General features: G+C 33.1%; 1 non-coding gene across 1 annotated transcript; it reads right to left on the bottom strand.

Moving 5' to 3' along the window:
• Window positions 1-4,932: 4,932 nt before the first annotated feature.
• On the bottom strand, window positions 4,933-5,005 carry Trnaa-agc (transfer RNA alanine (anticodon AGC)). The gene has a single exon. It is a non-coding gene; the product is annotated as a tRNA-Ala (tRNA).
• Window positions 5,006-14,141: the final 9,136 nt, after the last annotated feature.

Here is a 14,141-nt window from a genome sequence, read left to right as displayed (position 1 = left end):
TTTTTAGGTCACCAGTACCTGCTAACTCAATGGTGAAATTCAACGAACACTTTGGTTGGTGTAAAGACAGGTACAGGGTTCTGATTCTGTAATTAGCATAGAGTAACATTCTTGCTGGTAGACATTTCATATTTTTCATATCCTTGATTAAAATAAACACTGACCTACTTCACATGTATCGATACAATGTTTATTGTGTAAATATAATAAAAGCATAGTTTTGAGATTGAAACTTCTTTCATTTACTTCTTAATCCTATGTGTCCTATTCTTCCCTGAAAGATCTAACTCCTACTACTTAGAAAACGATTCTGTCCTGCCAACCCTCCTGGGTAACCCTACCACCCCAACTCTGCCAGCCCTGCTTAAGACATTTCCTAACTACCTTTTTAACATCAACCTTGCTTATCCAGTAGCTCTAGAATCCTGGCAGATGAGAAGTGTTAGGACAAGAAATAAATCTGTTTTTGCCTTAGTGACTAATAATAGATTATTATGTTAGCTTTTCTTGGTAATTCAAATGGTGTTTGACTGATCTGGGAATTTCAGGCTTCCTGTCTGGGCCAGTATAGAGGATATGTTTGTCTAATGTCCCTGAAAAGGCACCATGTGGATAACTTGCAATACTCTGTTGCTCTGACACCATTTGTCATCTGCTTTCTGTTTTTTGGTTGTAACTACTATTTTCAGGCCTGTCATTGCTTGTGGTTCAGTCTCTGTTTGCCTCACAGATTTGCAGAAGCCTTTTTTCAAAATGAGTCACCTCTGATTGCAGCACAGCAGTTCGCCTCTTGGTAGTTTTCCAGTGGCGCATGACTCTTTTGGCCTTAGAATGGTTTTTTTTTTTTTTTTGTAGTTTCCTTTTTAAAAAATACAATGTCACTCCCCATCTCCCACACTCTTAATAATTTACATACACTTTCTTCATTAAGTTATCAGATAGAATGGCTAAACAAATTAGCAACTTAATATAAAATATCCTTGGTTACCCTATGGAAAGCCATTTTATGAATGGGTAATATTTCTCTTTGATATTTCTTCTGTAAGTAAGAAAAACGGGTAAAACCTTGTTTTTCAACCAAGATGCAAAAGTAATTTGTTCCCTTTATGAAATACATTTTTGGTCTTGAAAATTTATAGATATTCTTTGACAAAGTAATAGTTCTGGAGGAAGGTTAGTTTAGAAAGTTTCGTTTGTCTCGATTACTACCTAATTATTTGAAAAGTATCAAAGTATCTTGCTTTTTGAAATATTTGGCAGAAATTAACATGCTCTTTCCATAAGGGCCATTATCATAAGACATGTCTAATCAGTAATTCATTAATTTGAATATTTTCTGATGCTTTAAAGCCATAATTATGTACAATTCAAGACAAAGTATACTTTTACATGCTGCTTATTATTGTTTCTATTTTTATTATACTATGACTAATTTACATTAGAGACTTTGTCTTCCAATTATACTTATACCCTTTTGGGTTTCTTGTCTGCTATTATTGTTTATTTAAATAATTATGGTAGTACCACATCACAAAGTTGAGTGTCAGTGTAGGCTAGTAGATATTTAAGAGGTAGAAAATCTTGAACAATGAACTAAATAAATTTTAAAAATCTACTTTCAAACAAATGAACATTTTTATTTATAGAGAAGGTATTTACATGTTTTAGTTACATACACACACACCAAAGTTTCACACTTCAGGATTTCTCTTCTATACAAAAGTATAGACTGAACTTCAAAAGTAATATAGTTTAATGTTTACATTCCTTCACACTTATTAGGTGAGAAGTATATATTTCAAGGTGAGGTGTTGAAGGACCTAATAACATTTAAGTCTTCTCTGGAATGAAATATTTATTTAATTGTAGACTTCTGATCCTTAATCAAAAGTGATTAGGGGTTTGGGGTTCCCAACATTGTGATAAGGTCTTTTGTAGCTAAGATTGCTACTGCCCTTTAATATATATCTTCTTCTTTGCCTGGCATAAAAGAATCTCAATTTTTGTCAGGGCATATTGACATTCAGAATAAATCATTTCATTTCCAGAATCTCTGGCAGTTACGAGTGGCCAAGTGACTAACATCCAGTCAGTTTGAATAGAAACATAACATTTGTGTGAATGTTTTGGGAAGTATTCTTAAACAAGAGGGAGAGGGCTCATCCACTTCCTTTTCTTATTCTTGAATACACATGTAATTGAGGGTTGCTGAAAATCCTTATTTCATTCCATGGAAGCAGACACCCACTACAGTCTGGTAGGGCTTTGTTCACTGTAACAAAATGAGTTTTTATCATACTGCTTTTTGTTGTAGAGGAAGTTATCACTATTTTTCTCTTCCATTTAGGCATTTCATTTAGTTACAACATAATGGGAGGTCGCTTGCTGACCCAAAAGGACATCTTTGAGATCCAAGTTGCCAAAAGTAGTTCCTCTTTCACATTCAATGGAGTCTCAATTAGAGCATGTGCATAATATTATTGCATAATGTCCATGGGCATATGACTGAGAACTCTCTTGGGGAAATAAATTAAAAAATGAAGATGTGTAGGGTAGTGCCCAATATCTATGTGTGAACTTTTGGCTCCTTGGGACACCCTTATCATTTTTTCTGCCCTTTTCCCTTCATGTTAAACTTCCCTTTTCTTAGTTCTACTCCCTCAGGTCCCTGTTAGCTAATCTAATTAACTGAATCAAGCTGAGATTTTAATGGCTAATAATGGCTTAATGTGCTACCCTTCTCAGATAATATTTGCCTTTTAATAAAGCACTCAGTGTTCTAACCCAAAGGAGTAGAATATGGGAACTTGAGTAGAACAAATGAGGAAGATACAGTCATGGAATAATATAGCTGATTTTGGAACTTAGAAATCTTATGAAAATGTCTTTTCAACCTGAGGACTATGACCAGGGAGAAAAATTCACTTGCCTGTGGTCTAAGTGCTTGTTAGTGGCAAATCAAAGACTAGATGTCAGATCTACTAATTCTCAGTTCAGAGCTCTTTCCACCTCACCACATTGGAGAAGGAAAGCCTTTTGGCCATAATGAAATCACCATGTCAAAGGGCATTAGCTCTGTGTGCCTGCACACTATAACAATTGTTCACATATTTTGCAGTCATTTCTACTATCGTATTCTGGAAAAAAGTCTTAAACTGTGATTCGAAAATTTTAAAATGCAATTTCCATTTAGTAAACATAAAATCTCATGTTCCTTTAATGCTATTTGAAATTTATAAATAAATTAAGTAGCATGTCTAATAGAGAATCAAAGTCATTTTTACTTTAGAATATACCTTTTTTTTTTTTTTAAGAACATATTGCCTCTTGTTTTAGATACTCCAAAGGATTTTAGGTTTACTATGAAAAAATCTGTTATAAAATATGTACTTAAAATGAGAAGTTAATTTTATGCATAAAGAAACTAGGCACATTATCTGATGTTTTTGTGTTCTTACTGCCTGCATTCTTTTAATAGAATGCATTTCTTTTTGTTCTACAGTTCCATTGTTCCAAAAATGAATCTTCTCATATTTTTAGAAATAGTATAAATATCTTTCTATGGTTAATTTTTTGGTCTTTTTTACAATACCTTTTATCTCAAATCTTTCCTGAAAACTTCCTAGTTAATTCATAAAACAATATGATGAATTTCTCAATGGATATAAGTGGACATTCTTATTTAGGCAGAAGTCTTTTGCTATTTGTCATGAACAGAAATGACTAACGTGTGACCAGCAAATGTAATTTCAGCCGCAAGTCATGGAGCAACTTCACCTAAGTAGCCGTGAATAATAACAGATATATCATTCTAACTCTAACTTTTACCTTTATGATTTCCCTGTGACTCTTTAGACCACATATGTCTTATTTATAATGTATTCTGTCCCCAGTACAGACACTATCGTCAAGCACTGGAGCACTGAAGATCCTTTGTTTCCACAGAAATTATTGATTTGAACATACCTTAATTTTTAAAATTTTGAAATCTCAAGACAGTAAATCTTAGGAAATAAGTCTCATTACATTTTTTTCTGAAGTGTTTTTAGATCTCAGTGAAGTAAAATGCTGAGTATACATGATAGTTACCCATGCTGTGCTATGGGTACTTGTTGCTATGTAACAATTACTCAAAAATCTAGTAACTTAAAACAATAGACCTTTTATTATGTCTCAAATTTTTATGTCAAGAATTCAGGTAGGGTATGGCTAACTAAATCATATTTTTTCCATGGTGTCACTAAGGTCATTCATTAATATGAATGATGGCTCATTTAGTCTGGATGGTTCAGGTCAGCTTCCATTACAGGCCTGGCACATTGGTGGGAAAAACCAGACTTGGCTGGACTCTTCTCTCTCCTTCAATATAATGTTAAAGTCTCCAACATTAGTACTCAGATTTTTTATATGATGGTTAATGCCTCTAAGAGTGAGTGTTCTAAGAGATAGAAATGGTGGTTATATCTCTTAAAATTTGTCCATGGAGACTGACAGAGTCAGCTCTGCCATTATCCCTTTAATCGGAGCAGTTGCAGAGCCCACGAGACTCAAGGGGAAGAGCCTTAGACTCCTACTTCAGAATGTGAGTCCTGTCAAAGGATCTGTGGTCATCATTAATCTGTTAGAGCTACCAACTGATTTTTATGATGATAGAATTCTCACAAACAAGACTACTTTCATCCCAGGCTTCAGTTTTTTGAAATGTGCATTTTTGAACTTTAACTTTGTGCAGAAATGGCCACAAATATAAATAATGTGGCCATGTATTCATGTGTTGCTTTAATTATCTCATTTACTTTTGTTTTCATTCCCAGGTTATTATTACTATTCACCAATGATGGCATTTTAATTACCAGGACTGTTCTTTTCTCCAGTATCTTGGAATAAAATTGAAACTTTTCTTTTTTGCTTTTGTTTTGTTTTGGTTTTGCTTTGAAATGCTGGGGATCAAACCCAGGACTTCTTGCATGCTAGGCAAGTGCTCTACCACTGAGCTACATCCCCAACCCAGTTTTTCTATTAATGAAAGCTACTGCAAAATTCTTGTCTCTTTTGTCTTTAATCACAAAGATTTGGTGGAAATTTAAACATCAATCTTGTTGGTTTCATTTTTTCCTGTATGGTATAAATTTGGTCTATCCTAAGAATAACAAGTATTTTCCTATTTGGCATATTTATGAAATGGAAACTAATAAATCCCTTTCAAAACAATAGACTCAAAGAAAACTTAGAGCCATCATAATACATGCCATAATTATTATAAAAAGCAAATAAATTTCCATACTTTTTTCTGTCATTTAGTTAATATGTGGTCAGTTGTAGAGTCAATATATACAATGAGGCAGCTAAGAAGATTCTAGATACTAGTAACCACTATTGACTGAGAGACTGAGCAGATATTTTATAGGAAAACTAGGTATGTAGTTCAGCCTAATATTGCCTTCATCAAGTGAAGTTTGTTTTTCATCTTTAAGTACTGACTTTGATTGAGGGACTTTCTTCTCCATTTATTTATTTTTGGTTGGGATACTTCAGTTTTGTGCTATTATTACATTATGTAATGTATTATGATATCATTTTTACAAATTTTGTACTTAACAGAACTTCAGTGGGTATGTGCACAAGTGTGGGCAGGAATGGAATAGAGGTATTTCAGATGTGTTCTCAGCAATGTCAGAGCAGTTGTATCTGTTCTATTACATTTTATATTTAATATCCATTTAAATATAGATATTTAGTCCTTTACCACCTGAGGGCATAGAGGGGTTGGGGAGAGAAATTGGAAAATTATCTTTTACCAAGATGTTATACATATTCCATTTTATCCTTAATCAATTCCATCAAACTCCACCCATATGTAAATGGGAGTTAATAATAACAATAAAATATTATTTTTAACTCTGTCCTAGGACCTCAAACTTCCTATGCCATTGGCTAGAACTAGACAAATGTAACAATGAAAACTCAGAGAGCAAAACTTGCAAGATATACTAGAAAGAATAATATTTTTTTAGTCAGAAAAACTGGAATTCAAATTCTAAGTCTGGGGGTAGGGGGATGTGGCTCAGTGGTAGAGGGTTTCCCTGGTATGTGGGAGACTCTGAGTGCAATCCCCAACACAGCAAGAAAACAAATCTAGGTCTATGTGGCATATTATTTAACCTTTAGGAAGTCATTTGTTTTGTACTATGTCTTAGTATCCTAATTTGCAGTATGGGTATAAAACTGACACCTGCCTCAACAATGCTCCTGTTAAATACCATAATCCATATGAAAATTTAGATTCATTTTGTAAATTTGTACCTGATCATCCTCATAATCTGATACCAGAATCTGTATACTCAAAGATCAAATCACAGGAACCATTATTTTTACAACTTTTCACTAACAAAAGCTATTAATTTGTTCTAAAATCTTTTGCCTGAAAAATAAAATCTATCAAAACATTTGGTGAGTAACTCTAAAACCCAAAATGGCTTATATCATTTGGAATATGAGAGAGCTGAGCAGAGTTCACTAAAGAGGTGAATTGTCAACAGTAACTCTTTCAAAAAACCTTTTGAGATGAATTTTTATTGAAATACTTCTTTATAGTGCATTATGGGATAAAAAAACCTACAAAGATCAAAAGAAAAATAACAAGAAAAATCCATACTTGAATGTCCTACCTACCTCTTGACCAGAACAAAAGTATTATTTTTGCTACATAGCTTAATGATTCATTCATGCTGGCTGGCTATTGTAAAGTTGAAGAGCTGATGAAATAGCAGAACTTCTTGTATCCCTACCAAGGTATGATTTCCACAAAAGAATTAGGAGCAAAGGGCATTAGTAATGATGGGAGAAACTATTACATTAAAAAACAGTATTAGGAATGAATGGGCAAGTACAAAATGGTAGGTGAGTTAAATTACTTTTTAAAGTAGATTCCATCCACAGTAACCCTTAGGTATCAAAAAAAAAAAAAGACACCATCAAAACAAGAATTAAATATCTCAAACAACATATTTACCAATGTATCCCAAACAAAGATAAAATTAATAATGTCTAATTACCTCAAATTTATATGTTTATTTCCTCTTCTATATTGAAATGCATAAAGTGAAGAGGACAGGACAAGGTTATCCTTATGAATGACTCACTGCTTATTGAAATCATGTCTCCTCATAATGTGGTCTGTTCAAATAGATATTTGAATATAATTTCTTGGGCCATCTTTTAGGTGATGATTTTGAAACTGGAACCACATCAAGTACTTTTGGTGTTATCATGTTTAATCCTCTGAAAATTCTGAACACAGATTTATCCAAAATTTCTGATGAAGAAACTGAGATTATGTCTTGCTCAAGAACACATTCCAAAGCTCATTTGCAGTTTCTTCTATCAACTTCCCAGAAAAAAAAAATCAAGATTTCTATACTAGTGCAAGTTTTTTTTAAAAAAATAAATTCAATTTTTCTTCTAAATAGAATACTTTAATGTGAATTTTAGAAATTACCTTTGGGCTAGTAGCTTTATGATACTAATATAGACAAGCTCTATTATATTTTTAAAAATACTTTGAGAACTTTTTCTCTTTTTGAAATTAATTTTTAATGTTATGGAATTGCTACTGCCCATAAAATTATAGAAAATAGTTAAATCCTTAAAATATTTACACACATTGAACAAAAACTAATATGCCATTGTATTTGCTTCAGTTTGTTTTGATTTTTTTAATCTAAAGCATTACTGATACATATAGGCCACCCACACCTCCCCCATCCCCACCACCCCAGACAGAAAAGCACTTTCCTGGATTGCATATGTTATATTTTCATTACAAATTTATGTTTCTATTGCTACCTATAGTTTTAACCACATGCTTTTAAAGTACATAAATTATATAAATGATGCCAAATTGTCATTTTTGCTTTTTATTGTTTAACAACATTTTGAAGTTTTATTAATTATTTAAAATACAGATCATTTTTATTATAACTGTGGGATAGTATTTTATTGTACAACCTATCAGTTCTATTCTTTTATTTTTGAACACTTAGATTGTTTCCACAATTGTAATTATTTTAAATATGTGCTTAGTATTTTTTCCTGGTGTTCCTTGTTTTCTTTATGTGGTCTCTTTTATCTCTCTGATTGTTTAAATATTTAAATACCATTTATTCAGTGTTATGTTTAGATATGAGGTGTCTCCCAAAAGCTCATGTATGAGACAATCCAAGATAGTTCATAGATGAAATGATTGGGTTATGAGAGTCCTATCTATTGATAGGGATTAACTGGGTGGTAACTGTAGGCAGGTAGGGTGTGGCTGAAGGAAATGGGTCTCTGGGGGTATGCCTTGGGGTATATATTTTTTCCTAGTTGAGTGGAGCTCTCTCTGCTTCCTGGTGCCATTGTTCCTAGCTGCTTTTCTCTGCCACACTCTTCCACCATGATGTTCTTTTTCACCTGGAGCCCTGAGAATGGAGCAGGTTATGAACTGAGACCCCTGAAATTGTGAGCACCCAAATAAACTTTTCCTCCTCTAAAATTGTTCTTTTCATGTCTTTTGGTCACAGCAATGAAAAAGTTGACTAAGAGATTAATGGTTGTTCAATTATCTTAAATCATTGAGGTACTAATTCACTAATTCACCTTTTTTTTTTCTTTCTTTTTGAGTTTGCTGGCTCTCCTTCATAGTAGTTTTTCCTTCCTTATATGTCTTGTAATTTTAGTTTTTACATTCAACATTTGAAGAGATACCACTCCCAATAGGAATCCTCTATATTCTTTGTTGTTTCTGTGTCCCTAAAGAAAGGTTTTGCATCAGTTGCTTTGAGGCAGAATAAAACTTATAGCAATCAGTTTTAAGTATTATTTTTATCAGTTTGGGAATACCTATACCTCAAGGGTAGTATAAATTTAGATTCTGCATTTACATATGGCAAATTATTATTATGATTTTTTATAATAAACTTTTACATGTGAATAACAAATTTCTTAAATACTTTCCTGGTCCACTGGAAGAATTCTTTTAATTATCTATTCAATGAGGAGACAATTTCTCAAATTAGAACTCTTATTTCCCTCTCCTTCCCTCTTGCAAGGCCAACACCACATCTTCTATATTGTTATTATAAGTATTAATCACCCTGACCCTAGGAATCAGTGACTAATAATATCTTATAGCCACCTGAGATGCTTCAATTCAAGAGCTTATAATTGTGGTTTTAAATTCCTGCTTTAGTTTAGATTTTTTGTAACCTAGGATTTCATTATCTTTAAATCCTTGATATATATTACCATTTTAGTTTGTTATTTCATTCAACATATCACATGCTTTCTGTTGAGTGTGAGGGAGGTATCAGTATTAAGTCTTTCTGTTATGTTTTTGATTTTGTAAGTCCATTGCTTCACAAATTATAATTCCAAGGATATATGCTATTTTCAGTCCATTTGTTGCTAGCTTTCAAGATGAAGAAAGTGTCTTCTTGAAATCCACATGGTATTGGCTTCTATGAGCTATGAGTGACTGAGACTTCTGACCTCCAAAATTGTTTATGTCCCTTCCTTGCATACCATAAATAGATATTGATTTAAAGAAGGATAATAACTCCTGCTTGTCATAATTTTTTAGACATCAATAGAAAAATAATGCAAATTTTCATATTTGTATATGGGATAACAAATGAGTAAATGACTTTAGAACCAAGGATTGGGAGAAGACCAGATCTGGGAAGTGGGCTATAGAGCATAATAAAGAACACCTAGATTTCTTTCAACAGAAAGTTGAGTTGGAGTTAAAGACTGATAAATGTGGTTTTTGTCTAATGGAGAAAATCCCCTTGATATCCACGGAAAGCAAATAAGTTTCTTGGGATATTTATATCAGCAAAAACACTATCATTTTAGACTGAAGGTCTAGATACACTAGGAAAAAAACAAAACAAAACAAAACAAAAAAACAGACTTTTGGGCCCCCGACATTCTAGTGACAGAAAGCAGACTGATAAAATTACTCGGGTGCAAACTCATAATAACTTTCATGAAAAATGAAGGGGGCTCAACAGACAGAGATGACTGACAGCCGAGGGAGTAGAACTGAAAATATAGAAAATGAGCCAGGATCCCAGAGGCAGAATTGAGAGCCAAGAAGGTTTATTCTTTGACCTTGAAATCTAATCAGAGAAAATCCAACATTTTCCCTGCTAGATTTCAAAACTGTCATGGACTAGTGAGGCCTCTTTGCCATTCATTCTCCCACTTTTTTTTTAAATATTGGAATATCTAAAAATATTATTCCACTCTATTTAAGAAAGCTGGGGGTAGATATCTCATATGTTTATTTTCACAGATCTCCAGATAGCCAGAAGATTTATGTAAACCTAACTTAGGAGATTTAGATGATGAGATTTTAGGGTTTGAGTTGCTATTATAATGGGATGAGACCCTCGGGCACCTTTAGTGTGAATGGATATATTTCAAGTTTGGGAAGGACAGAAGCCTTTGCAGGCCAAGAAGATGACTAGTATGTGGGATTCTAAGATGACACCCAATAACCCATACCCTTGTGTAATCTCTTCACATTAAGTGTGACCCTGTCATTGAAGTGGGCACATCCTGTGAGACTCTTGTGATGACATTGCATTACTTTAAATTACATGGCAAAAGTGATATTACAGATATAATTAAGGTTACTAATCAGTTCAAATTTAATTAATAGAAAAGAAGATAATCTGGGTGGATCTGATTTAGTCACCTTTGAGTCCAAGTCTAGAAATCAGAGGAATTCTATACATAAGGAATTCTCCATTGCTGCATTCAAAGGTAGAGGGGAGCACATGGCAAATAATGGAGGCTGCTTCCATGACCAGAGAGTTGTTTCTTGAACACACTCAGTAAGAAAATGGGAAAGTCAGTCATAAAACTGCATGGACTAATTTCCACCAGCCACCTAAACAAGCATGGAAGTGGATTCTTTCCCGGATTCTCCAGACAAAAATTCAACCCTGATTCCAGCATTGTGGTACTGTCAATAGTGAACTCAGACAGGTTGTGCCAAATTTCTGACCTATAAAACCATGAGCTGATAAACAACTGTTGCTTTATGTCACTGAATTTGTGGTAATTTGTTACATGGTAAAAGAAAACTAATAAAATATTATTTCTGGTGTGATCATGGTGGAAAGGATGAATGTATGTAGTGAATTCTTTCAGATAAAGAGAGGAAATGTAGCTTCAGATGGCAAAGTATGGAGTTCAGGTTTTAGTCTGTTCTGTTTATGGCATGTGGTAATTAATTCTCCTAGAAAACAAATAGAAAAATTTTTAAAATAAAGTTTTCATCATCTAAAATAACCACACACATAATAAAATGAGTATATTTTATTAGATTCTCTGCAACTTGCTTCTACATTGTAAAATAGTAAACAATCAGAGCTGTATCGATCCTTATAGAGACAATGGTCATAAGGTGAATCATTTTCTAGTCATTTATTCTCATTTTTTCTTCCCTGCTTTATTTTTAGAAAGTGGTCAGTCCTTTTGCCCTTAACAACCCTGTAACAGCTTTCTATTCCCATGGAGCAGGATCTCAGACAGTAAAAGTAAAGGAAGAAAGCAAGTGTCTTAAAGATGCCATGGTGACTAGTGATAAATATTCCATAAGCTTGTAATCAAGTCTCTATTTGTTTTCAATGTTTATCTCCTTCAAAACTGCTACTTTAATTTGAGCAATTTACGGTATTGACCAGACATATTATTCCATTTGTTCATTGCATATTGATGAAATGGTCAGTGAAGATGGAACACTTGCATAGGTAATCAGTATGGAAACAACTTCTACATTGTTCATAAATCTGAAATACAATTTTCATAGTTTCTCATTTTTGAGACCAATTATCTCACAGATGCAGACACTACAGGTAATATATAACTTATGCTTGCCTCTTGGCCTTTCAACTTCTATGAACATGTCAACCTAATTTGCAGAAAATGTAAAATGACCACTTAACTGATTATTGAACTTTGGCTGTTGAAAGAGGGTATTTTGGTTTAGAGTGTCTTACTGAGCAAGAATATTTTCAAGGAGAGTGGAGGGCTGTTGATGATATCCTTATATGCTAAGCATTACTTTTTATTGGAAAGAAAAGTAAATATGGAGTCATGACTTTTGGCTGGGTAACAGCTGCTGCATAAACAATCAACTAAAATGGCTACTTTGGCATCTTCAGATAACATTTCCAACAGTCAATAGATTAGGCCTTCTCAACTTTATATATGCAAACTTTAGGAATTTAAAATTAGTACTTGGAAAAAGTGAAGTTTATTAAAGTGAAGTTTGGGCGAACAGACTAAGAGGAAGTTATGTTGTGTCTGTTGAAAGAAATATGTTTTATTATACAGTGTAAATAGACAACTGACAGCCAGTGCCTAGTCAAACCCTTAGAGGATTTGAATGGAATGTAATTCATAGACTCTGCTTCCATAAAGCATACTTATTAACTCCAAGTATTCCTGGGAGATTTGGTACTTTCTGATTCAAAAATGCCCTATACATTCAATTTTACTCATAGGTAAAAATCAAAATGTTCCTATTAATTTTAATGGTTATTTTCAACTAGTCATACATTCCTGGTACAACTTAGAATTGCAAAGTTAGAATTAGGATATTTTTAGTATTTTAATAAAGCAGTAGGAAGCTTAAAGAAATACTTCCCATTATTTTTCTTCTTTTGTTTTGGAATTGGTGTGTGTGTGTGTGTGTGTGTGTGTGTGTGTGTATGTGTATATATATATATCCCAATTATATATAAAATTATGTATTGCATATATTCATTTTTATTGATTTCCTATGACAAAATAATGTTTATGTCTTTGAAAACTCACATTCCTATTTTATTAATTTAAAAAGTGAATAAAAAGATTAGCTAAAAAAGTCCAGTTTCCTCTGAATCCAGAATATATTCCTGCCTTAAATTTTGGAAATAGAAACAACATACAGAAGTGACCTCTTCATGTTTCATTGATTAGACCAAATACAATATAAAAAGGAATGAGAGTCTTTTGTTGAAGACTTGGTCTTAAGTCACTCTTGGAAGGGTGTTTGCATGCCCAGAGCATACTAGGAGTTCTCCATACCCCATATACAGCCCCATCTAACGTGGAATAACCATCCTTGAAAATACGAACTATATATTAAACATTTTCTTCACTTGACATACTTATTTTAACATTTAATATTCTTGGGATGATTCGTACTCTGATCACTCAATGTATTCAATTAAATTTGTCAGCTCACTTTCCTTAAAAGTAGTAATCAACCTCATGGGATTCTTGGACACATGGGAAAAAAGAATGTATGGAGAAAAATTGTTGAAAACATGGAGAAGCAAGTAATGCTGAAAATAAGTTTTTCCTGGATTCAGCAGCCATGAATGGCTCTATACTTATAAAAACTTTCCCAAGGTCACACAGTCTGCAAATAGATCAACTCAAATGTTCTAAGGACAGGCCTCATGAACTCTGAAACTCTTTAATGTTACACAGAAAATATTTCCTACTTTCAGCATATCAATGATTTTATGAACACAATGGCCTTATATTGGTACATTTACTATATATAAATATTACTCAGTATGATAAAAACTAACATTATTACAAATTCCCAGCTTGCAAAGTTGGTAACTCATCTATACGTATTTCTTTTGTTGAGAATCTTCTCTTTTCCTCTACACTGGAATGATTTAAAGCCCACATGCTATCTCAGATTTTTATCCCTGAGTGTAAATTATATAATAACTTGGTTTAAGTGATTAAACCCTAACCAGCATGCAATTACTGCATTATAGAGCAAGAATTATCACCTGAAACCAGAAAGAGAGGTAAAGCCTTTGGTAGTTGAGGATGAAAATAATGAATCTCTTCTTTCAATTTCTTTTCAGCATGTTCTTAATTACAAACAAAATGTTGATCACTATGATGGAATATATCTCTGAGATCTTAATGGTGGTGGAAAAGACACAATCTGTATACTTCTTATATAGATAGGTGAACTATTCTTAATGGCAAATACTGAGGATTTTATCTATTGTTATTGGTATGCACAAGATCTTACTATTTGGGTGAGAAAACTGATTTCCAGCTAGCAATAACTTATT

Source organism: Sciurus carolinensis, chromosome X (assembly GCF_902686445.1).
Source record: "Sciurus carolinensis chromosome X, mSciCar1.2, whole genome shotgun sequence".
Taxonomy (NCBI): domain Eukaryota; kingdom Metazoa; phylum Chordata; class Mammalia; order Rodentia; family Sciuridae; genus Sciurus; species Sciurus carolinensis.
The sequence above is the reverse complement of the archived record's forward strand: the minus strand, read 5'-3'. Positions and strand labels throughout refer to the sequence as shown.